General features: G+C 33.0%; 2 long non-coding RNA genes and 1 other non-coding gene across 3 annotated transcripts; all 3 read right to left on the bottom strand.

Moving 5' to 3' along the window:
• Nucleotides 1-1,206: 1,206 nt before the first annotated feature.
• Nucleotides 1,207-26,945, bottom strand: LOC123657792. Its single transcript, XR_006743769.1, has 2 exons — nucleotides 26,866-26,945; nucleotides 1,207-1,779 (listed from the first exon to the last, which is right to left on the bottom strand). It is a non-coding gene; the product is annotated as an uncharacterized LOC123657792 (long non-coding RNA).
• Nucleotides 21,350-22,992, bottom strand: LOC123657791. The gene is made up of 2 exons (XR_006743768.1): nucleotides 22,228-22,992; nucleotides 21,350-22,066 (listed from the first exon to the last, which is right to left on the bottom strand). It is a non-coding gene; the product is annotated as an uncharacterized LOC123657791 (long non-coding RNA).
• Nucleotides 24,625-24,696, bottom strand: Trnae-uuc. The gene has a single exon. It is a non-coding gene; the product is annotated as a tRNA-Glu (tRNA).
• Nucleotides 26,946-27,249: the final 304 nt, after the last annotated feature.

Here is a 27,249-nt window from a genome sequence, read left to right as displayed (position 1 = left end):
TATTAAAATAGACATGTTTTATCACCGAAGCAAATGAATGACGTATCAGCGTAACTAGAAACTTTGTGCATGTCTAATATAGTGGACAAATACTAAAAATTATGCTTTCTATGTCTATATTCAAGCTATTATACGTTTTTAAATATTTATAAAAAACAGCAAATAAAAAAATTAATGTTAACATAAAAGTTATTATTATCGATATGATTATTATCTTATGATTAGATAAGTCTTTTATTAAAAAATAAATTTTATAACGTCATGCTATATATTTTATACTAACCATTAAAATATTTTACGACAATGTCACTTCTCAATATACTTTGATGCTAGGTATTATAAATTGCGCTAAATTATCTAAATAGGATATCGTTTTATAGCAATACGAAACAGTAAGTCTGTATACGAACAGTAACTTTGTTTTTTATACCTTTATATTGGTTTTACATAGAAACACGTTTTGGAAAAAAGGCGATCCTTGTTTTTGACAAGTACGAAACAGGCCTGCCCAGTTGACCGGGCATTTCCCAGCAGCTAATAGAATGGTCGATATCTAGACTGAAATGGGTATATCCCGAGTACCATTTGAATTAAAAAGAAAGAAGAAAATGTTCGTATTTTAACTGTACACGGGGTTTATTAATTAAAATCACAAACGAAATTGACCGTATTGTGGTTAGTATTTTATTTTCTTTCATGAAAAATTTTTATGCATTGAAGTGTAATTTTTACGATACGTGGTAATAAAAGTTATTATTTCTTTTTAAAATGATACCATTAGTCTCTACATACACTGCGTAGAGTGATATTGAACGTAAGCACTATATTATTTTAGAGTGTATCTAAGCATTAGTGGTGCTTTGTTTTCATTGGAAACTGGGACTCACCTGAGATGCCGCGAAAGACAGACACTGATATATTAAAATGCGGTTAATATATTATTTCATTGACCTGAACTATCAAAGAACGCCCTCCGATGAGGTCGCCGGCAAAGCCTAATATGCCGTGATACGTAGTCGCGTCCATTGGCAAGTCGAGATATAAAGACTTTAATAGTTATTAGAACTGCCACAACCCTTAAATAGACAAGAAAATCAGAATATTATTTTACTTTTTTAAGGAACTATTCCTCTGTACTTGATCTATATCTTAAAGTACCATAAAATTTTTGCTATATCAATTATTTTTATATAATAAACATGTATGGCATCTTTGGAATATTTTTTATTTGCGTGCACGTGTCTTAACATTTATAGCACTCGGCTAGGGTGCGTCCTGCGCCCTGAAAACGATGCGCGCGCACTCCGCTGTTCAAGTCCCTGCTACGAGATATGTATTAGTAACCACATCGAGGTAATGTATCGACGATAAATATATCTGTCCTTTTCCTTTTGTATCAGAAATACAGAAACAGAGCTATCGATGTTCTAAATTACAATAAATGCATGTGAAATGGAAAAACACTTTATTAATTTTATAATTAAATAGCATTCCAAATTCATTACAAAATATTTTACGCCTAATTTAAACCCATTACCAATAGGTTGTATATTACATACAATAACTTTATACTTAAATTAACTTAACAGTTTAATCGCATTAGTCATATAGACCAAAAGGATAGTTATAATAAATGTTACATGTAAACTCTGTGTGCCGAGATGAACCAAAATATTATTTTTATAATGATAACAATAAATATAAATATCATTATTGATAAATTACACTCATTTTACAAGTATGTAATCCTCTTCAGTCATTCCGCAACAAATACATTACCTGAAACAAATTAAATAAATTGGATCAAAATAATTCATTACCATTTTATCATTGTTATTATTATTAATATTTTTTTAAAGATATGTAAATACGTATAGAACACGCAAATAATAAAAACATTGTATTATTTTGAATGACAGGCTATAATGTCGAATAGACGACTGTAGACTAATATTTTTTACAATATCAAAAGACATTAACATAAACCTGTCATTGAACCTTTTAAAGAAATGATTTGTGTGCAGTACATTTTTAAAGTTCAGTTACTTCTAAGTTTTTTCTTCTATTTGAAACTGTTTATTATATTCTCCCGTATTTTAAATGTATATTCAACCGACTTCAAAAAAAGGGGGAGGTTTCTCAATTCGACCGTTTATATATATTTTTTATGTGTGTTCGCGGATAACTTCGTCGTATATGAACCGATTTTGCTGATTATTTTTATTAGAAAGGAGATATCTCAAGGGTGGTACCATAATGGATATGGAATGGATAAGGAAACCAGGATCTGATGATGGCATTCTAGAGAATTCGAGGGGAATCTTCGAAAATCATAGTGGTGACAAATGCGTTTGTTAATTTTTTTCGTCCACTTACGTTGTATTAAGTATTTGTCAATGTAAGTAAAGTCGGTTTTTTCGTTTGCTAGCAAACAAAATTATTATAAATGTGTATAATTTATAAGCATTTCCTCATCATCCTCATTTTATGTATATTTAAATACAAAATATTTAATTAACATATGTTACACCCCTGTTTTATCTGTAAATATGTAAATACGTATAATTTTTTTTAATTAATGTTTTAGATCTTATACTATTAAACGAGCAATTCTTGTATATATATATACGATTTTCATGAAATTTAGTATGCAGGGGATTTCGGGAGAGATAAATAAATCTAGCTACAATATCGTTAGAATACGAAGGTAAATTTCGTAATAACCAACAGAGTTGTAATAGCTCAGATGGGAAATATGGGCCGGTCGCGATCGACGAAAAGACCACGGTTCAAACCCCCAGATCGATTATTAATTTTCTTTTTTTTTCTAATTACACTTAACGTCACGTTATTTTTTATTTAAATAGCCAGTTCATATTTTTTATTATTATGTAGGTAAAATCGAAAAATATTATTCATATTTTATCAATATGTAATTCGTATTTAAATATGATTTCCAAAACACACGATTTACAAAATATACCGAGCTAAGCTCGGTCACCCAGGTACTGTTATTATAATAGATGTTAGTATAAAAATTTCGTATTCTGTTTGTTACAGTTCTAAATCACAGGACTGTTTGCCCTTACATAAAATGACAGATAGGCAGACTCCGATATTTTAATAATCATTAAAACTTTTTTACTTTTAAAACCTTAAACAAAACTACAAAAAGCTAAGGTTTATTTAAGTAAAAAAATGCTTATAAGCATACGAGTATAATAATCAAACACATAATAAAGTTCAAACAGTACAGTTGTGAAGGCATTGCCAACAACACGATTATTTTTTGATTAATTCTAATTGTTAAAGAAATTGGACGAAGATGGAAATATTGAACTTGTAGAAAACGCTCCTCGTCGTTATGTAAACAAGCTGTAAAGCTGTATTGATAGACGTCATTATATTTTTGAAATTCTTAATGTCCTAACAAACAGTAAACATGCTGTGTTTGTATCTGCCCTCCGCTCCTTTGACCTGATGATTTTTGACAAGTGGACTTAAAAAGTATTAATTATGGTCTCTTTGAACCTCATATGAATGCTCATATTTCACTCAGAGACATTCAGCAGATGATGAGGAGCAAAGCTTATGTACAGTGTATTTCACGAGTAAGTCAGAAACGAGGGTATCAGTAGAACCAGTTGCAAATCTTAAGTCATAACTTTGCTGCTATGCCATTAGGCTGTGTAGTTACGGCAGCAAAGAATATAGCCACCCCCTATCTTCCCGTGGGTGTCGTAAGAGGCGACTAAAGGATAACACGGTTCCACTATCACCTTGGAACTTAAAAAACCGATCGATGGCGGGTTAACCATCTAATTGCTGGCTTTGAAATACACAGACCGAAAACGGGCAGCAGCGTCTTCGGTGCTACAAAGCCAGCCCTGCGGTCACCAACCCGGCTGCCCAACGTGGTTACTATGGGCAAAACACATGAGTTCACGCCATTTTAGCGCGAACTTGTGGATGACTATGTCCAGCAATGGACTGCGATAGGCTGATGTGTGTGTGTATGTGTGTATGCCATTGCTTTGTGGCACTATGCAAGAGCGACTCCGCTCTTCAGCACCGACGTTGCTGCTATGTTATTCTGACAATAAGTCAGAGACTCCCAGACCAAAAAAAAAAACAACTTTATCGTTGTTTAAGTAGCATTTAATATTATATTTTTGTTGATTTTCAGTACATTAGTGAAATAGCTTTATCAAATATTAACGTCACAAAGAGAGGTCAACAAGGCGACGTTGAAAGCTTATTTATTTTTCCTGCTCCATATATTACTTGTGTGTCCTCAATAAAATTAAAGCGACCATATTGTTTACGTTTATCAATATTTCATCTGACCTGCAAAGCTTTACCCTAATTAATTTTAAACCTTGACTTTTGACGACCTTATATACTAAATGATGTATATAAAGTTATGGTCCTGAATTCGTTTACTCATCAGAAATACTATAATTACATACAAATATACAATAGGTAATCGATTTTTATCTGTCTTAATATAGTGAAAATAATTATTAGAAACTAGCTGACCCGGCGAACTTCGTATCGCCTAACACAAAATTTATCGTATGGTATTAAAGTTCAAATTGACTTTTAAGTATTATCACAAATCTTTTGTATGGGAGTATAGAAAAGTGTTGTTTTTAGACTTTTTCAGGAAATTTAAATTTTTATTTTTTTTTAGAATTTTTCTCTCCGTAAGAACCATCCTCGTACTTCAAGGAACATTTAAAAAAAAAAATTAGCGAAATCGGTCCAACCGTTCTCGAGTTTTGCGCTTAGCAACACATTTTGCGATTCATTTTTATATATAAAGAAGATGGGGATACTAAGCTAATAGGTCTGTTTTGAATACTTTACCTTACTATGAATAATATCTAAAATTCTACACATTATTGTTTACCACATTGTTGTTGTTGTTACTGTTACCACGCAGTAGACATGCCTACTTGGTAACGGGTATAATCAATATCTAATCATTGTCTAAAATATACATGTATATATCAGTTAAATAACTTTTCTCTTAGTTTTATTCGTATAAATAAGTAGTTATAACAAAATTGTTACAAACAAACGTTATAAACAAAGCAGTTGTATTTTGATTGTTCTAAAATAGTTTAGCTTATCTGCTGTCGCTTGGATATGTCAAAAACATATCTGTCATTATAACCACCCCAAAAACACCCACACAACCGACTCTCCCGGAAAACAATATTTGAACTACTTATACATGAATATGAACTCAACTGAACTAAATCGGCCAGTAACGTCATGCTATTGGGCAAATACATACTTCTACACAGAAGAATAATCATAGATTTATTCGCCACGCTCCTTTACAGGAGAACAGTGGATTAAATTCTTACTGAGAGTAGCTAAGGATGGTTATGGCAACATCTGGTACCGACGGCTGCACATACTCTCGCTGATATGGCAGATAGAGAAACGCTACTGTTTTAACAGATAAAAACAAATATGTTATGAGTATATCTAAGTATATCGGTTAGTGTATGGCTAGTTATTAATTTTTTGAATAAAAATATTATAATAACTACCAATTAACGCATAACTTAAAACAGTGGCTCTTTCATATAAAAATTTCTAGAGAGTTCGTTACACAACTTAGATAAACACTTAGAATACCTAAAAGTTCCTTCTCTGATAGGTTTTGGAAATTTTTATTAAATGTCAAAGAAATATTAATAGACATTATGTCACGTTCCTATAGACTTGAACGATATCATGTGGGAAATCCCTTAGGAACTGATAAAAAAGTAATTATGATAACTAAAATTTATTAATATATATTGCAGAGGAAACGATAAAAACAAACGTTTAGATTTTGCTAGATTTAAACTGATAATGCAAAATATTTTATAAATTTTTTAGATAATAATTGTGTTTGCCCGCACACAAAAAAAACCGACTTCAATTACAGCGACATGTAATACAATGTAAGCATAGTCGAAATAATAGTCAAGTAAATACGCGTTATCAAAGATTATTAAAAAAGTATTAATCAGATCTCGATGTAATTTAAATGGGACTACAAGATAAGCATCAGATTTCGTTTAAAACAAAAATTATCAAAACCGGTATAAAGTTATGTGGTATAGTACAGTGAACGTGAAAAAATAGTCAAGTAAATACGCTTTATTTGATATAACTCAAAAAGTAATAATAGTAATAATAATATTCTTTATTGCAGACCATTAAAAGATACAAATAAAAGTAGTACAATGAGAGGAAGATGTACAAAGACGGTCCTATCGCTAAAAGAGCGATTATTTCCAGACAAATTTTGAGTATCGGACAGGGCATAGAAAAGCACTTGTTGGATCTCAACTAAATTAAAATGGGACCACAGGACACAGATCATCATTCGATAAAAAAAAATCATTGAAATCGTCCACCCAGGCAAAAGTTCTGAGGTAACGTACATAAATAAAATAAAAAATAAAAATACAACGGAATTAAGAACATCCTCTTTTTTAGGAAGTCGGTTATAAATAAATAGGTAACTAAATGCCACTGACTATTAGTCCCTTAACATATAAATCACAATCTATTTACCTTTCTGTACTAAAGTAAAAAGGAAAGACTTGATATTTGTTTAGGCGTATTATATTACAAGTTGATCCATTATCAACATTATCATATTGAACTTTTTTTGGGAATTCTTTGTCCAGTAGAATTGTATCTAATCGCTGCGTGACATAAGCTATATTTTAAATGGGAGAATAGCTAATCGAGTAAAACGCACGACCAAAGTCGCGGGGGGATAGCTACAATATTATTTTCATGTAACTGCTAAACATTGTGTTATTCAAAAGCGAAACTACATAGAACCCGATGTCGTGATGTCGATCATAAACTGACAAATTTGATATGCGAAACCAAACAACAATGTTTTTAAAACACAATTTATTACTAGAATTGAAAAAGTTTGAAATTCGTTTCATGCGACATAAAAAAAAGCAAAATATTATTTTCTTAGAATTACAAGAGGAATCAATAATTTATAACAAGGATTTCTTTTTTCGAAATTTATGGGAATGTTTTACACTAAACACACTGAAGTACCTACTAATTACCTACTTTAGTCATCTATTGATAAAGTTATCTTGGTATTAATATTGTTATCATTGCGTGTTTGATACAACTCGTACTATGCAAAACTGAAAAGGCCTTGAGGGTTACGACTCGCTCAGACCCCAGCGCCAGTTCCAATCCGGAAGGATTGCGGTCGCGTGATGCGTGTCGCATTTCATTAGGTTACAGCGACCCTGCGTGCTGTTCAGGCGCTTACCTGAAAATGTGTGATACATTCCCGATCGTCTTTTTCGTCGAACAATAAAGATTTTGCGATTTAAAAAAAAAACAGGCATGTGGAAGTCACAATGGGGAAACTTAAATGCTTATTGTATTTTGTTAAAATAACTTGTTGTTGTAAAATGTTATGGTATTTCTTCTACTTAAGATTTATTTTATATTATTTTCAGATATTATATAATTTAAAAAGCACTTGTAACTTCAAAATTAAAGAGACTGATCCGAGGATTCAGACACTATTCTCGGAAGCAGAAAAATATTATGAAGTTAAAGAAACATTTTAATTGAAAAATATCCCATTAATATAAACAAATAAATAAATAACAAGCAATATTCACAATAGGTACCATTACAAACGCCAAGACTACGACAAACTTCTATATTATGTTAGTCATGTTCAAGGTACTTAAGATATCGAACTGGCGAAATTATATTATTTTAAAGCTCTTTCTCTATATTATTATCTTCGTTATAAATAAAAATGAATGTTGCTAAGCGCATAACTCGAAAATAGCTCGACCAATTCGGCTAATTTATTTTTTGTTCCTTAAGGCACCCGGAAGGTTTTAATACAAAAAAAAAAAAAAACTTGAAAAACACATTTACTATTACTTTTGACAGAACGAAGTCTGTCCGGGCACCTAGTTTATTGTATGTATCTAATTGTATTAATAATTGAAGTAAACAGACTTAAGATTGATTGCGATAAAACAATATAAGGTTATACAAATATAAGGTTTTCAGAAAGACCTTATTATTAGTATTTTATTATTAGTCTCGTATAAATACTCTACATTATATGCATGCATATAAGCCGTTCTTCTTAGCTTTTCTAGTAACGCGCTCAGTCATATTAGGCATTTTAATGAATTAGGTATATATCTGTCATGCAGTAGACCTGTAACGACCTCATGGACTCAAAATTTCATATAATATCATCACTTCATCACTTCAGCCTACCACAGTCCACTGCTGGACATAAGTCTCCCCAAATTCGCGCCAAAGCTTGTGCGAACACGTGCGTGTGTTTTGCCCATAGTCACCACGCTGGGCAGGCGGGTTGGTAACCGACATATAATATCGCACCTTTAAAGTGAAACTGTTACTAAACGAAATTATGAAATTTTACAGGAGAGCGAATATTAGAAAAAAGTCACTGTTTTTTCTCAATAGAGTCTGAGTTCGGGATTCTTTAAGATATTTAATGAGATCCTATGATAGATCTCTGTTTATATTATGACATGTGATTTAAAAAAGTATTTTTTTTTATTTACAGCATTATTTATTTTGATTTATATTATTATAGTAACACTTTACAATTAATTTTATTTGTTCATTATGGTATAATATTATATAGCAACCACTCTGGTGTAGTGATGCGTGTAGTCGCCTAAAACACCGATGGTGTGCGGGTTCGATTCCCGCTCGGGATGGATGATTTGTACAAGCTGTTGGCATTAATGCGGTGTTATAATATTACTAAATAAATTTAAATAAAAACTAACATTTAATTAATAATGTTTTATTACAAAATAAAGAGAGATCCTGACAATCACTTGGAATAATAATATCAATCAGTATATATCCTTGGGATTGAGTCTATGTGCTTTTTTATGCTTTTAATGATATATAAGCTGACTTTGTTGTGTTTCCCATGTTTACCCCTTAGTTCTTCGTCAACCGTTCCCGATTGGTTTTTTTTTTTGATATAACAGTTGCGATAGGTCGATTACTAATCCATCTGGGCGGACGCCCTCGGTCGCGCCAACAAAATCCAGCTGCGACGGCCGCAGCGGGTCATCGCGACGAGGGCGATACGCGGTTACCGGACGGTGTCCTGGACGGCGGCGTGCGTGCTGGCCGGCGATCCCCCCTGGGAACTGCAGGCGGAGGTCCTCGTCGAAACATATCATTTTGTGGCGGCGAGGAGATCCCGGGGGGAGTCTCCTACGTGGGAGGAGCTCGCACGCATGCAGAGGCTGGCGCAGGACACCCTGTTGCGGCGGTGGACGGAGGACTTGGCTTCGCCAGTCCCCGGGCAGTGGACGGTGGACGCAGTGAAGCCGGTCCTCCGGAAGTGGGTGAGGCGGCGGTTCGGGCCGCTGACCTTCCGTCTGGTGCAGGTGCTTTCCGGACATGGGTGCTTCGGTAAGTACCTGCACCAAATCGCGAGACGGGAGGCGACTCCAGCCTGCCACGAGTGTGGAGCGCCAGAAGATACGGCGCTCCACACGCTGGAGGCGTGCGCCACTTGGGAACCGCAGCGGCGCACGCTTTCAGCGGTTATCGGACGGGATCTCTCGCTGCCGAGTGTCGTAAAGGCCATGCTTGACAGCGAGAGATCGTGGCAGGCGGTGGTCTCCTTCTGCGAAGAGGTAATGACGCAGAAGGAGACCGCGGAGCGGGCCAGAGAGGAAGACGCCTCTGCTGGCCCACTCCGGCGCAGACGTACGGGGGCAAGGAGAAGGCGGTTTGCCCACCTCCTCCCCCCCTCGTAATAGTGGGGTCGGCGGCCGATAGTCGGGGGACTTCGGCCGGCCGGACGACACGACCCCATACGTCTGGGGGTGGCCTTGTTGTGAGCGAGGCCACCCCACCATCATGCCGGGGCCCGGAAGCTTTGTCCGGGCCTACCGCTGAGGCGAGGTGGCGAATGCTAGCGCGACCCCTCTCGCCCCACCCAGGCGGATGACTGCTAACACGTGGTGGTTTTTAGTCAGTAGGAGTCTGACATAACCCTCTGGCGCCCCCGCGCTGGAGGGTATCCATGATGGATTTTCCCCACGTAAAAAAAAAAAAAAAAAAAAAAAAAAAAAAAAAAAAAAAAAAAAAAAAAAAAAAAAAAAAAAAAAAAAAAAAAAAAAAAAAAAAAAAAAAAGGTCGATTACTAATAGCCAATGTGTTTTTAAAGAAAGTTTTACATACACGGCGCTTACAATTATTGATCTGGAATGAAAATGAATGTTTAGGTCCTCTATTACTGTAATGAACTTTATACTGATATCTGGGTTTAATAACCTCAATACATTTTGCAATATAATTTCTTTGTCTAGATAGGTCTCCCATTTTCCAAAAATTGTCAAAAATTATTTCTCGGTCTTCCTGTTTGGTTATTTCGCTGCACTTTAATCTACATTTTCCCTACATGGTGGTCCTATCTGCTTCTTTGGCATGACTTTTTTATACTTGGAAACTGAAGTATATTGCTGACCACTATTACGAAGTTTTTTAGCATCTTGCATCACTGATAGTTTTTTAAACCCTTTGCGACTTCGTTTTTTCGGAGTTCTGTTATCTTTTGGAGAACCCAAATTATCATTTTTTTCAACTAACAGTTGCATAGAAATACTACTTTGAGGTGTTGGGCTAAATGATATATGCCTAGGTGGGGTTGCCGGTACGTAATCAGGATCGCAATCTGCTTCATCACGGGAAAAGTCCTTATCCGATTCAGATGTACTAGATGAAGATGATGAACTTGAACTTATTGATGATGAACTCGAAGATGATTCTGAGCTAGTTGAATGGGATCTTGTTCTACTGCTAGGACCTTGTACAATAAGATTTTCTTCTCGAGTATCGGATCGAGTATTGGATGAATTGCTTAAAAATAAAGGTAAACTGTGATTTTACAAACTGTAACATTTTATCAATGAAATTGAATTATGAATTGCGTAATTTTATAACACGAAAACTGTGTCTAAACAAATAAAAACACTATACCTATTTTAAAAAAATCCACAACTTACCTTTTTTGTGACTTGCAGCCGTGTTTATACAAATAATAGCACTGTTGTTTTAAAATTTCGTCGTCACTCGTCTACGATCGTGTTCTTACTGGTAAAGACACAATATTGTATTTAGTGAGCCGATCATAGCTCGGTTTAGTAACGCTTTAATTTACCGCTAGATGACGTAAAATACGACATTTTTAAGAAAAGACAAGCTTATCTTGTAGTTTAAGTCTATTTTAGATAGATGGCATTGATAACTCAATTCATGAAAATTTTCGTTTAGTAACGGTTTCACTTTAAAGGTGCGATATGTACCTATGTAAATGTAGGTAGCTATGGGATGCGGTTTACTGATTCAAGCATAAATAGACAAAAATACAATTTTATATTTGTTTATCTATATTGGGTAGGTATATATCTATTTCTATATTATACACCTTCTTTTTGGAGCCAAGTGGTGGATAAAGCTCCTACTTATTGTTTTTATTTGGTTTTTATTATAGAAATATAAATAGGCTTTTCTATTATGATATTGGTAAGACGTTTTTTTCAGTTTATTTCGATTCAGTATTAACGTAAAATAAAACGTTGTATTAAAACGTATTTGAAGACTTTTAAAGTAGGCGGGAAAAAAAATAAGTTGTATAATTTTTGGACCACTTTTAGTTTAGTTATTTTGTTTAGTTGGATATACGTCTGGAATACGAGCACAATTTTAAAAAATACCATCGCACATACATAACGGAAATGATATACATTTATTAAAATCACTCAATTTTAAACAAAACATTGTGCAATGTAACACTTTTATATCCTACTGATTGATATATTATTTGTATGCGTTTACTAAACAACAAAACATCCAAGCTAATTCATATTCCTTTGACTAGGTTCACATTTTAAACGAAACTCTCCTCATTATACATTACATTTTTTATTTTTTGAAAAGTATGTTTTACGCTTTTAAATATGTGCTGCCATCTATTGCACCACACAAGATAGTTGCGGTAAAGAATAGGCTAACGACATCTATCTACTTAGTGACAAAGCTTTATTTTTACTGCTGCCACCTAGCGGTACAGCGGTGAACAAAAAACTTAAATTTATAATTTTCAGTATTAGTTACAGGTGGCGCTATAATGTAAATTATCAATTTTATTTTCAATTTTTATTTTATATCGCACATCTGTCATTTAATTTTTAAACTGGGGCCTGTTTTACAAGTTGTGAATAAAGGTTATCCTGCAAATAAGTTACGATTAAACTTTAACAGCATGAGGTAGAATAGGCCATTAGGACCAGTTTCAATAAAATTCAAGTTTTAGACACATATTGTTGAATTTGATAGTTAAAAACGAATAATATACCAAAAACTTTTATCTGTTGCATATCATCTATCAAATAGCATTATCCACAATCGGTGAAGCAGGCTCTTAATACATATATAAATAAAACAGCATGAGTTACCATGCGTTCGAACAAACCAGAGGGTGGAGCATGCCCAAGAGATCAATTGTATTTAACTGACAATTTTAGGCAGGATTCCTAAATAAACATCTTTTATATAATGTTTTGTATTAGTACTTTTTCATAGCACATTAAAACGGTAGGTACATTAATTACTAATTATCAAAAGTAAGAATATCATAATTAATTCAATTTTATTATTGTCATTTTACTTATATTTTAACTTTGCGAGTTTTTCACCCAAATGTATAGCAAAACTGACTTATCGCTCCGGCTATTCGTTTTTAAGACCCTGTAAATCTATGCTCAGCCCATCGCTACTATTGAGGTCATTCCCATAATAACGATAGGAAACAATGGTGCTCACCACATTGTTCTTGCCGCCACCCTCTTTAGGGGGTTGAAATGGTATGGGAATGAAACGGGCTTAAAACTTAATAGGGGTGTAAGCGAGCTTCGCGAAATATTCAGTATTTAAAAATTTTACGTCTTTCCGAACTAATTGTAAGTAAAAGCGACGTCGAGACGAAAATAATTGCAAAAAAGTTAAAGAAAAATAAATGACTGTTGTTATGTACAAAATCACTTATGGGGTAATGTTTGTAGCAAAAATTTAAAAATAACTTAAAAACTGTCCCAAATATTGCTTTCTTTTTCTCTCGCCCCGTTGTTACCCTATTCTTAAATATATTTTTACCTAGCTAGATAATAATAATATACTAGCTAGTCGCTAGTGGTCCTAGATTCGGACCCCGTGGACCAAAAACCAGCAGAGAGACGGGGTGGGTGGTTCGGTCGCCCGCCGTGTAAGGCGAAAACGTGGTGTGACGTGGCCGGATTGTACTGGCTCCCTGGAGCTTTGCTCGGTTGTTGGTGCAATTCGGCAAACCTGATGCGTGAGGGTTGGCATGTGCTGGCTCCCTGGAGCTTTGTTCGGTTGTTGGTGCGATTCGGCGTTGGAGGTCGGGCAAGCCTGACACCCAACGCTGTGCACCTTAAGATTTAAAGCTGCTTAACTTCTCGTCTTAGGAAAAATGGCTCAACAATATTGCACATAGATCTTTGGCGTCCCGAGTCTTAGACTTGTCTGAGCTCAACAAGTACAGTTGTCCAAAAAAAAATTTTTGACCTCGTCTTGGATATGAGGGTGAGAGCAAATTATTCTTTCATCCGTTGTTTTATGCTTCGCAAGAAGACTTCTTCCCATTGCTCTTTGGAAAACTTTTGACCCCTACTTTGCTCTATAAGATATCTCTTGTATTTAAGCAGCGGAGGTCTTTAGCTACGCGTTTCCTTACTCTCTTGGATCTTTCCAAGTATAGAGTGTTTTGTTCTAGCGACTCTGCTCAAGCAACAAGCACTTCGCACCTCCGCCTCATCAGATCCAAGGTTTCGAGAGATAACTTTGACTACTTTACTAACTCGTCGGCGGAAAGTGTGACTCAGTGTACACATCGTCTTCACCACGTTTATCGGTCATGTCGTCCACGTCGCTAGATGTTTTCAGAAAATCGAATCGATTTTGAAATTCAAGTAGGAACTGCTCGGAGCTATATAGTACTTGGAGCAGCATCGGTTGGAGAGTAAATTTCATCAAGCGGGCTCACTCCTTTCGTAAACAAACATTTCAAGCAGATCAGCAGCAAATAAATAGATTTATTAACACTGGCAGCAACCGATGGTCGCTGCCAGGATTAAATCTATTTACCTCTGAGATATCTCTGAATAGTATCAAAACATTTGCAAAGTTCCAATTATCCTTTGTTTTAATAAAAAAATTAATACTAAGAAATAAATATTACTAAAATTACAGAGCCTAAAAACATTTAGTTTACCAATAAAACGATCGTTTAAATTTACAAATTGCACATATCGTGAATCAACTGGTGTCCTTCAGCGACGGGATGATAACTAGTTAGAATTACATCATCGTCAGAATTACTTAAACGCGTGTTTACTTCAACAGGTCACCGATACAGAATGTCGACACACCTCAATTTCTCTACCACCAACACAACAGCGTTAATCTGATAAGATTATGCTTTATCAGCTGTCTTTTCTTATACTATGTTAACTAAGGTATAATATGGACTGCTATACAGCATGTTAAAGACAAAACTTGGCTTATTTTAACTTTAAAACAACATACACCTACATAATTATAGTACCTGGGTGACCGAGCTTAACTCGGTATTTTTAGTAAATCGTGTTTTTTGGAAATCATATTCTAATACGAATTAGATATTTATAAAATAAGATTAATATTTTTTTACCGACAATAATAAAGAATATAAATAAATACAAAAAATCAAAAATAAAAAAGTAATTAAAAAATAATAATGATAAAATATGAATAAAAAATAAGAACTAGCTATTTAAATAAAAAATAACGAGTGCAATTAGAATAAAAAAAAAGAAATCGATCTGGAATTTAGAGGATTTGAGCCGTGGTCTCTTCGGTCGATCGCGACCGGCCGATTTTATCACCTAAACTATATTATAACATTATGACAAATGCGAAATTTAGCTTCGTATTCTAGCAATATTGTAGCCATTTTTTTCATTGTTTAAAAACTGGGATAAAACGACATTTCCTAATAATTATGTTAGCAGGCAAACGAAAAAAGCCGACTTCAATTATATCGACAAATAATAACAACGTAGGTAGATGAAAAAATAGTCAAGTAAATACGCATTATCAAAGATTACTCCAAAAGTTCGGTATACCCACTAAAAAGTTATGCAGATTTTCGAGAGTTTCCTTCGATTTTTCTGGGATCCCTTCATCAGATCCTGGTTTCTTTATCACGGCACCACATGTGTGGCTTTCGATTAAGTTAAAAATTATCAAAATCGGTTCATAAACGACGAAGTTATCCCCGAACATACATAAAAATATATATACTCGTATATACGGTCAAATTGAGTAACCTCCTCCTTTTTTTGAAGTCGGTTAAAAATGAATCCTAGCTAGATTTATCTATGTCCCCCGAAATCCCTCTATACTAAATTTCATGAAAATCGTTGGAGCCGTTACCGAGATTCAGATTAGGTATATGTATTTGTATACATTTGTATTGCTCGTTTAATAGTTATTACTATTAACTAATACTAACTCTTATCTATTGATAAGAGTCAGTATTACGCTTCAGCCTGTAATATCCCACTACTGGGCATAGGCCTCTTTCCTCGTGTAGGAGAAGGATCAGAGCTTAATCCACCGCGCTGCTCCAATGCGGGTTGGCGGATATATTCCCTACTATGAGTAATGATCGCTATCAGGTGTACATGATAACAACCGGGACCGACGGCTTAACGTGCTCTCGAGGCACGGTGCCGGTGGGGAGACCCACAAGAACTGTACAAACACCCAGACCACGGCAAACACCTGTATGGCCAATACAAATGTTTGTCATGTGCGGGGATCGAACCCGCAACCGCCAGCGCAACAGGTACAATCCATGGCTATAACCGTTGCGCCAACGCGGTGCAAAAACTAATATTCAAAACATAATTTATATTACGTTGAATTTTTTTTTAAGTAATTCCTTTTTTTTTTCTTGGAGTAAAAAGTTTTTCCCAATTAGGATCTAAAGCTTGAATTTATATTGTTTGAAATTTAAGACACAACAGTAAGCGGCCCCAGCAGACACAAATAAAAAATAATTTATGTTAAATATGGATAACTTATGGTAAGCTATTGTTTTAATGTACAAAGAAAGGAATGAATCGAATAACTTAATCTTTTGATCCATCTTACGCCTTTTGCAGCTACAATCTGTCACAATATATGTGAAAATATGGCTTTATTAATATTTGTATTTATAAAATTACACCTACGGTCACCAACCCGCCTGCCCAGTGTGGTGACTATGGGCAACACACATGAGTTCACGTTATTTTTGGCGTGAACTAATGGAGGCCTATGTCCAGCAGTGGACTGTATAGGCTGTAATGATGATAAAATTACATACTTTAGTAATGTAGGATTATGTAAAATAAATCATTATTTTTATGACAAGAACCCTAAATACGATAACATGACGAAATATGACTAAACTCTGTAACTCCGTTTATTTTTTTCTAGAATACAGTTAGTATCAATATAATTACAAACGTAGTAACCTAACAATACAGTAATTTTAGCATAAGAAACTGTGACACTAGAGGAAAACGATTTGCATAACACACCAAAGTTAAATCAATTTATATTATGCGTCGTCACACAGCGCTGTTTAGATAATAAGGCAACAGAGAGTCAGTTCCCCTGTAATATCAGCATCTTAGTAATAGCAAAAGTACATTTTGAAGAAATAATAATAAAATACTGGATATGTACGAAATAGGCAAAAATAAAATCTTAGTAATTCTTCATTTGTTTGTGAGTTTTTAAATATGTAAATCATTATTCGTCATATATTTTTTGTGGCAAATAACAAAACATTTACCTATGTGATTGAATTGAAATTGGATAGGGCATACAAAACCTGTGTTTTATTAAAGGGGATAAAAAATACATGTTATAATACTAACAAACGGTTTTTTTTTTTTTGGTTATCTTAATAGACATAAAGTGACAGAGTGACGACTGCAGCTGATGCTTGTTCTAGGTCAAATGATCAAATCATCAATCGAGTGACATCCGTTGTCTTTGTTTGAACTGAACGTGATTGAATAATGGTAGGTATATTTCTTTAAAATATTATACAAAACTTTATAAAGCAATTAATAACGTTTTAAAGCTATTTGTTTTACAGGCTTTGTTTAAATTCAGTATTTTCAACTTGCTTACTGAAGATAATCACGCAATATCGCAAATAAATTACCGATCGCTACAATTATACATGTAATTGTTGCCATTTAAGCAAAAATTGCGGAGGCAAAAATTGCCGCAATTTAATTCCAATTTAGTTTTAAAATGCTTAAATAAATAAATACAAAAAAGGAAAGATAGATTGCAGTAGTCTAACTTTAGTGTCTGTCCATAAAAACCTTAATTGAAACGCATGACACAAAGAGATTTAAATAGTTTCAAACAAAACGTATGTTGTTCACTTTGTTAATAAAATTAAAACAGCTTAAATACGATGGAGCTTGTGAATCCTACGCATAGCAGCGGTTAAAGAGATATAAAAACAAAGTGTGCATGTCTGGAATTTTAATATAGACAATTGTACAAAGAGAAATTACTCGTATCATGACCTATTAAAATAGATTCACTTTAAACTGTGACATTCGTAGGTGGGATGCCACGCTTGCTCACCGAACTCGTCCGGCAATTTAACAATCACGGACGAGATCAGGCAAAATGCGAATTATCTTTGATGTTAGATACTAACACGTTCTGGCCAGAAAACCAAAGGTTCAGCAATTTATTTTTACTATTCTAAAAGCCTTGCTGGTTGGTTTGTCTGTTAAAATCGCCGTGAAAAGACCCCCTTTAGTCTTTGTTAGTATACTTTTTGGAATATTCTTTAAAGTGTTTTATAATTTCCAATGCTAATAAATAAATAAATTTTAAAACAAAACTAAGAAATTCGTATAAAATACTAGCTGACCCGTCAAACGATGTCTTGCCACTAATCGCTATTAAAAAATAGGGGTTGGTGGTAGAAGAGTGAAAATGTAGGGTTATATATAAAATAAAATAAATATAATTGTCAAAAAAAAAACATATTTAGGGGTCGGTTATTATTTAGGGTTATGAAAATTAGCTTTTCATGAAAATCGGTACAGCCGTTTTGGAGGAGTTTGGTAACAAACACCGCGACTCGAGAATTTTATATTATATGAGATAATTTACGGGACATTTGGTCTTTATTTTATGAAGGTGGGTTTACCTTATCAAAATTAATTAATTGTAATGACGACACAATGTGTTAAGATTTAATTTCTTAAAATTAAGTAGGTACTATAAAATAAGCATCATATTATTGTTTTGAAATTTATTGTTATATAAATCAATATGACTCGGGTTCAGCTTCTTTCAGTTTACAGTTCATTAATCAAGGCATTGTTTTGAAGTTTCGGGATCACCTTCGACCGCGCCCATCGGGATCCTAAATATGGCAGGGCCTCATTGCAGCCTCACCTTTACTATAATTATACATAAGTGCTCCTTTAATTTAGAATTATACTATAGTGCTATAGTGACTTATCATTGTTTTATTACGAAACTGCAATACATCACGGATAGAAAAACACCTCGGTGACATGTCACGGCGGCGTCGCCTTTGATTTTTTAACTAATTTTGTTATATAAATACCGGAAATGCATTGGATGTGAAGAGATAAATCTCCATGATCAAAGGCGACTTTATTTTAAAACAAGCTACAATATTGGTAAGAATCATTTGTTTAGTAATAAATAATTAAATGACTAATTTTAATATTTACTGTGATGCAATTTATGAATAATTAGAGCATTATGCGCAATGCACGTTGTTGATAAAGAGTTATGTGTGCCAATTAATATCGTCTAATTAACAAAGTATGTATTTCCTAGTTTCCAATCGACCTTATTAAGCAAAAATGTATCTATTTATTGGTCTTATCTAATCTACGATAAACCTACGATAGTCTTTTCATTATGATTTGTATGACATAATCGCATTCCTCATCTCAGTAATAGGCAGTCTTTATAATTCGACCTACATGCCTTTTATCCATTTTAGATACATACATTGCATAAAAGCTTGTACCGCTAGTAGGTAGTGTACAAAAACACTTAATTTGTTAGGGTTGTCAAGATAAAAAGGAAAAGAGGCCTAGAAGAGCTCAGGCAATATATTTTAGTTGATATTCAACCACTTAATTAATGGTATTAAAATAATAAAAGGAATATATTTTCCTTGTTTAAGTTCGTGATTCTTTATTTCATATTTATAGACGATAAAATAATTGTGTTTGCTCGCAAACGAAAAAAAAACCGACTTCAATTACATCGACAAGTAATACAACGTAGATCGACGAAAAAATAGTCAAGCAACTACGCGTTATCAAAGATTACTCAAAAAGTAGTTATCAGATCTCGATAAAATTTATATGTAACCACATGATAAATATCAGCTTTCGATTAAATTAAAAATTATCAAAATCGGTACACCCAGTAAAAAGTTATTACGGATTTTCGAGAGTTTCCCTCGATTTCTCTGGGATCCCATCATTAGACCCTGGTTTCCTTATCACGGTACCAAACTAGGGATATCCCCTTTCCAATAAAAAAAGAATTATCAAAATCGGTACATCCAGTAGAAAGTTATGCGGTATAATACAACGTAGGTTGACGAAAAAAGCGTCAAGTAAAAACGCATTATTAGATATAGCTCGAAAAGTAGTTGTTAGGTCTCAAATAAATTGAAATGGGACCAATTGGCACACACCACCTTTCGATTAAAACAAAATTTGTCGAAATCGGTCTACCCGGTCAAAAGTTCTGATGTAACATACATTAAAAAAAATACAGTCGAGTTGAGAACCTCCTCCTTTTTTGGAAGTCGGTTAAAAATAGGCACAACAACAGGTTTTGATTTTTGATAAGGATTTTGATTAGATATTGAAGATTATTTTAGACACTTAAATATTTTATGAGATACAGCCCTATAAAAGTAAAAATATTAAGTTAGATAAGTCAATTACCAACAAACATACATAACATACAAATATGGCAAAATAAAATTGCACTCGTATTTTAAAATGTACTAGAAAGTAGTTCTATGAAACTATATGTGGAGAGTCAGAGACAAAATAATCTATTATTTTTCACAAACAGCGACAAGTGGATTGATTATACGGCCATATTCTGTTATTTACACTCTAATAGAATAACTTATAAAGTGCATTACAGAATTTGATTAGACGAAGCTTATTAGTAAGTCATTGGTCTTAAAAATCGTTCAACGTCTTTCCGAATATGCTTAATAAACGACTTATAAAACAATGGACTAACATTGCCGCGAAACAAGTACGATGCTGGAGGGCAAAGACACTACATTATCACTGTTAACGAGAACAAGTGACTTTAATTGTGTTTATAGCATTAACATGACACAATAGGAATGTCGACATACTGAGGTTTTACTCTCTTCACGCTACGATTATTTGTGCGACTCTACAACGTATCGTATATCTGAATAATAACTAAAGACAAGTCAAAACAAAAAGTCAGTCTCCAAAATTAACGTAGATAAAAATATAGATATTTACAAACATATTTTTCTGAAGGCTACTTCTAAAATGGACGTTTTTAAATAAAATCGTTTCAAAAACTTGCTTTTAGTCTTAAAACTGTCCATCGTATGATATAATGCCGTTTTGGAAATGTCATTAATCAAGTACATTTCCTTATTTTATTACGAAAGTAATGTATTAGAACATCATCTCATACTTACATAGTTATCGTTTGGTACCTGTATATTTTTTAGTTTATTTTACTTCTTAAGCTAAAGCATAATATTTTTACTGATGAGCACTAGACGTTACTATTTAAATATTGACTGACATTAAAAGTATATTTCTATTAAATACCGCATAGCTTCATAGTTAAAAACACCAACTAGGTACTATCAAACAATAGTATTACGGTAGGAACAGTAAAGCGAACATTTCGATTAATAACAATGCATTCATTAGTTTTTTACGGTCTACAACTACATGCAATGGGAACCTGTATGTTGTCAGTCGATTTAAAGACATTTATATACTAAATGGCGGCGTGAGAAATATGCTCTATCTATTGAGTTAGACAGGAAATGTATGATGTTGTTACCCCTTTACACTTAACATCTGGCATATAAATCAAACCATTGTTTTCTTTCAATGCCTTGTGATTTAGAAGGTTTAATTAAACTAATTTACTAATAATAAAATACAATCAATACTCAATACGCCTAATGGTATTCAAGCTAAATGGATTTCAGTTCGTGATAGTATAATAAATTAATCTAAAAAACGCGAGTCATTTGCCGATAGTTAAGAAAGCATTAGACACAAAACTAGATTTCACAAGTTTTGGTCCTCGGCACCGTAATAATCTTTTTTTTTGACAGTTTTACAAAAATCCATTAACAACAAAATTACGTTTAGAGATACCATATAGGTATATAGATAATGATATCAGCACTTTACTTCCACGTTTTACAAAATGGCTTCCAATATTTTATCGCTTTATCATGGATAATAACAAATAAAAGTTATAAGTTATTTCTTTGTCTTTGCCAGATGTTATCACGAAAAATTAATGAAGCTAATCACTAGCTAGCAATTAGCAGGTTGCATGGGATCTAAACGGTGCGACCTGTGTCAGGTACGCCGTACGATACACAGTGAATTCAAAGGAAAAGTAATATTTGTCGCTACTGTTATTTTACTAGTTTAGTTAACAAACAAAACTTTTTAAACGTGAAATTTAAATGTTAATAAGCACGACAGCAAATATGAAAATAATTTTTTGAACAATATGTTTGAAATACTTTCACTACTCTGCCTTACAATTTATGAGATATTTAAAAAGTATAGAGTATTGGCTGTTTTATATTCTACTAGAGTAGATAGATGCGAATAGTGACTATCCTTTAAAAAAAGTTAGTATTATGATACAGAATACACCGTTAATTATATTATATAATATATTTATATTGTTATACATAAGTAAATCTAATCATTAGTTAATATTGTGCATGTTTACCTAGAAAGTATGTTGAGCTACTGAATTTGAAACGGTAAAAGCATAAATTCGAGTAAAAGGACTACCCTTTTGCAACAGGAGAGCTCAGAGCGAGCTTTCAAAAATCATCCTGCATGAATGTTAAAATAGGGGTAAAAGGTTATACAAATATTACTCACACTTTGTAGACTAAGAGAAAAAAATAAGACTAAGAGATAAAAATAAATTGAAAATAGCTCGCTGGAAACAATGTACCTATAAATATAACATGGAACGTTATCAAATCACTTACGATTGTTGTAAACATTATAAGATATTTTATTAATAGCATGACAAGATTACCTAACTTACAATATAAACATTTTTAAAATGAAATTCTACAAATTCTTTATTTCATCATAATATCTTTAAACTTTTAAAGTATAAAATAATTGTTTTTTTTTTTTAAACGAGCCCCCAAATTTAAATGTAGGTAGCATATATTTAGATTGACCACCTTCAAGTCTATTTGCAGTTACACTAGCACGGTCACCAACACCTATTGCTAAATCCAAACGTCTATATTATTATAGAGTATGTGACACATATCTTGACATTATTTTATTCGACTGCAAACGACAACGAGATTATTTAAAGTAAATAACTCTAGATATGATAAAACGATAACAATTGTTTTTAGTCGAAACGAAGATTCGCGAATTGTGTAAGTTTTTAAACTTTCAGTCACAATGTACGCTTGATTTTACGGGATTTACCGCCGTAGGATACCTAGCGTTCATTATTTATGTATGTATTTATTATGTATTTATGTTTGATACACATATGTATATTAACTATTAGTATTTAATTAGTTGCGCCAACCCGCATTGGAGCAGCGTGGTGGATTAAGCTCTGATCCTTCTCCTTTATGGAGAAAGAGGCCTATGCCGCTATGCCCAGCAGTGGGATATTATAAGCTGAAGCATAAGCGTATTTAATTTATAAAACATTATGACATTATTTATATTCGTACTATTTATTTTTGTGTACTTATCTATATTTCTTAAAGAAGCATATCCGTATTATACCCGTCATATACGGCGGATTTGACATTAGCTCTCTCTCGCGATTTTGATACTGACATTTATTTTGTCATTACAAAGGAACGATCTAGAAAGACTTTAACCGCGCATGATTAAAAATTTTGACACGACTATGTAGACGTTGTGTTACGAGATATTTAATTATTAATAACTAAAATGTTGTTTAACAGCAAAACCACAATTGCTACTTTCATGTCCCATCCATGGTTTCACTACGACAATGGAGCCAAAAACGTCGTCTTCGAAATATTGGGAGTTTCAAAAAAATCAATGTACCTATAGAATTTATTCAATAAAGATCCCCGTAGAATCAAGTGTTTGTGAATGTCATACCGCTAATTATATATATCATGTAGCAACCTACAATATGTAAAACATTAATATTATTATTATTTTAATAAACCTATTGTCATTTATTATAAATAATGACGTAGAAGTTGTATCGACATATTAATTAACGTATACGGTTATTGAAAGAGAGCTGCTGCAAGATTGTTACATTTTTTTTTAAATTAATTAAATATGACATAATTATGTTTGCTGTTATTGTTAATATTGTTGTAGTATAACAAAGTTGGGTTAGTTTCTCGACCAGATACATGACTAAAAGATAAATAATAATACTAATTTTTGACACATATTGTAGTAGGTATATTTTATCTATTCTAGTTTTGACAACAAACTCGTACATAGATATACAATAAATAATCTGTTTTTATATCGTCATGTTTATTTTCAATATTTACGTACAAAATACATTAGGAGATAATCAATAAATCTAATGTTGAGTATGTGTTGAGTCGATCACAAGCTCTATAGTTCTAGCTTTATTTTTAAAATTGTTAAAATTGTTTGTACTTTTAGAATAAAATCATTTTAATTTCAAATATTTGGCCTTTGATTTCATATAAAATAATTTTAAATATAGTAATATTGGACTGCGCAAGGCTGCTGTGATGTGATGAATATTGGTAAGAGAAACAATAAACTATTGCATTGATCAGTTTATTATATAGATTTGGTATCAAGTAATGAAGACGCTGATAATGAAATTGCACGATTTGTTTACAAAGGCAGTGTCCTGTCAGATAAAACTTTTATAAACTGGGGCATTTCTGTTAACCCTGATATAAGAGTTCTTGGTAACTTAACTAATTGTCGTAAAGTACATTTGTCTCCATGAAACTAATTGGTCGCTGCCCCTCCCACGCGTCTTTTAAAATTATTTACGTTTCTAGATTTAAGAATTACGTACATCCTGGAGTAAGTACCGAATCAAAAACAAAAAGTGTCAAAAAACAATATGTAAAATGATACACAAAGTTACAAAATTAATTTCCCGTACCGGGAATCGAACCCGAGCCTCCTGGGTGAAAGCCAGGTATCCTAGCCACTAGACCATACGGGAGATATCATAATTTGTAAAATATTATGATGATAATTTAGTTACTTACGTTTTTTTATCACCTACATATATTTGTAAAAAAATATGGACAAAAGACTTTCTGAACGCACCTAAAAATATTTGACAACCAAATGACAATTTTTTTTTATTATTTTTTCTATTATGACATTTTTTTGACAAACTACATCAAATGTTTCGAAACTAGGAACATTTTGTATCGGAAAATTATATTGACGTTTTAGTAGTTTCCATTACTTATTATTTATGTTTCTCACCTCTTAAACCTTTCCTGAACATCCACAAAGATTTCAAGATCAAATTAGCCAAATCGCTCTAGCCATTCTAGAGCTTAGCGAGACAAACGAACAGCAATTGATTTATATATAAATTGATTGATTAATATTTGAAAAAAACATCATATAAACATTAAAATTAACTTCATCATTAATCGCCTATATACAAAGACAAAGCCTATGTAATGTCTGTGCAATCTTTCTATTCAATGTATGAGTTGATCTCAGGAAAAATTTCGAATTAAATTATATTTTTATTTTTGTTCAGTACCTTAATAGTTAAAGAAAAGTATAGGGTATATAACGTCGCTTTACGTCCAATAGGAGCGGAGCATCAATAAAAAAATGTAGCGAAGGCGAGGCCGGCTGATTGAGTTACAGACACAAAAAACATTTTCCTGATTTCGTGCAAGAGAAGTTACAGGTGGAGCCTGATTTATTTATAAGTGTAACATATTCGATAGTTTCCACGTAAAAATATTCCGTAAAATTTAACCCCATATAAAAAATCATTGACTACCTACCCATCACGCATTCATGCTACGGCCATTAAAATTCGTGACATGTTACACGACTAATTGACAATACATTTAAATAAGATACTACAATTCTGAAGTATCGAATTTTCTATTCATTGTGTATGCAGCATATACATCAGCATATTTGTAATATATCTTGTCACGTACGACGGAACACTTGAGCGCTACTTCAGAGGTTCCAGAGGGATAGGCTGAGGCTTATAAAACTTAAGATGAACCGACGACATAATCCCGTCAATTTTTAAATACTATATAATAATACATGGTAATTGGTAATTACAATTATAATTGTATGAGTGTTTTTATTACTATTACGACTATTATTGCAACAATTACCATTAAATAGTTCTCAACTATTATATTAATTAATAATATAAGAGTCAAAAATAGTCAAATTAAATGACATTTAAAAACAAAACAATCAAACACCAACATTTTTTAAAATCTTTAATTACGTATGATATGAATCTAAATTAAGTTTTATCAGTTATACGAAAAAATCTACTTAATTATTTTAAATGTACAAACATAAGCTTATCGCAGTCCACCGCTGGACATAGGCCTCCACTAGTTCGCGCCAAAATGGCGTGAACTCATGTGTTTTGCCCATAGTAACATACTCACCACGCTGGGCAGGCGGGTTGGTGACCGTATTAAATGTACTATTTACGTATATTACTACTATAATATATAGGTATCTATACCAAAAATTTAATTTCGATGTATGATGTTTGATGCTTATTTGTAAACCTATATTACCTACAATAATTAGCGGGCGCATTTTCATGTTTTAAAACTTTGTAACGTGTTTGTAAGTACCTATAGTATATATATATATATATATATATATATATATATATATATGTGTGTGTATGATTAAGGTACTTATAATTTGTTCGCTACTTCAAAGAGTATTTCATACGAATTGCCAGTCGAAAATTTTAACGAACTCTTTTAAGGGGTAGCTTACCCTTTTCAATTTTTTTAAATAATACTAGCTGCCTGGGCCGACTTCGTTCTCTCCAAAGATAATAGCATTTTTTTTTTGTATTAAATCCTTCCGTGGGCACGAATAAGGAACGAATAAGGAACATTCAAAAAATAAATTAGCCTAATTGGTCGAGCCATTCTCGAGTTATGCGCTTAGCAACATTCATTTTTATTTATTTATATAAGATAATGCTTAAACATTTTTAAAATTTCGATCAATTCAGTAATTAACAATATTGTCAGCGTATTTTCAACACACTGCTATGTAGATACATTGTTTACTCTATTGATATGAGAACCGGTTCCACATACATAGGTAATTAAATAAAGAAATTAAAAAAACAAATTACCTGTGTTATGTTTTTCCACGTCTTTCTCTGCAACTTGTGAACTATTCAGCTCTGCCATATTTAGGGATTTATGTATGTCACCTGCAAAAATTATATCCCATTTTACATTTAACTTTTTCCAATTTTAGTTAGTTTGTAACAAAATGATTATTCACTATTTATCAATCACAGAGCAATTAATGCAATCTGCACTTTGTATTTAAAAAAAAAACATTAGGTTACGTAGTATGTATATTTTACGTAGAATGTTTGCTATATTTCAAATCAGAACAAAGTCATTCATATATGTATATATATATATGTGTATTATCATTCATATATGTATATATATATATATATGTATTCATTTATGTGTATTATAAATACACGTAATGTAGTTGACAA

Source organism: Melitaea cinxia, chromosome 11, assembly GCF_905220565.1.
Source record: "Melitaea cinxia chromosome 11, ilMelCinx1.1, whole genome shotgun sequence".
Taxonomy (NCBI): Eukaryota; Metazoa; Arthropoda; class Insecta; order Lepidoptera; family Nymphalidae; genus Melitaea; species Melitaea cinxia.
This window is presented reverse-complemented; position numbering and strand designations above follow the sequence as displayed.